Raw genomic sequence first — 628 nt, forward strand, 5'->3', positions numbered from 1 at the left:
GCTAAGAACTTCATTTGGACAACTTTAAAGGCAATTTTCTTAGATTTAGAATTTTTTTTTTGCATCCTCTGATTCCAGATTTTCAAATAGTTGTATCTTAACAAATCTGACATCAATGGAAAGCTTATTTATTAAGATTTATTCAACTTTTTTGATCGTATAAATCTTAATTAAAAAAAAAAAAACCTGACTGTTTTGACTTTTACAAAGACACTTTTGTCTTCTGCTCACCAAGGCCACATTTATTTGATTAAAAATACAGTAAAATCAGTAAAAATGTGAAATATTATTAGAATCACAAAAAGCTGTTTTCTATGTGAATATCTGTAAAAATGTATATAAAATTTAATGTAAAAAATATTAAACATATAATACTGTGAATATATATATATATATATATATATATATATATATATATATATATATATATATATATATATATATATATAACTAAAATATAAATTAAGTTTTAATGGTCTCTTCTGCTCATCAAGGCTGCATTTATTTGATTAAAAATACAGCAAAATCAGTAAAAAAAAAATTGATATTATATTTTCAAATAACTATTTTCCATGTAAATATATATTAAAATATAATTTATTTTTGTGATCAAAGCTGAATTTTCAGC

The sequence above is a fragment of the Garra rufa genome, chromosome 15 (assembly GCF_049309525.1).
Source record: "Garra rufa chromosome 15, GarRuf1.0, whole genome shotgun sequence".
In the NCBI taxonomy this organism is placed as follows: Eukaryota; Metazoa; Chordata; class Actinopteri; order Cypriniformes; family Cyprinidae; genus Garra; species Garra rufa.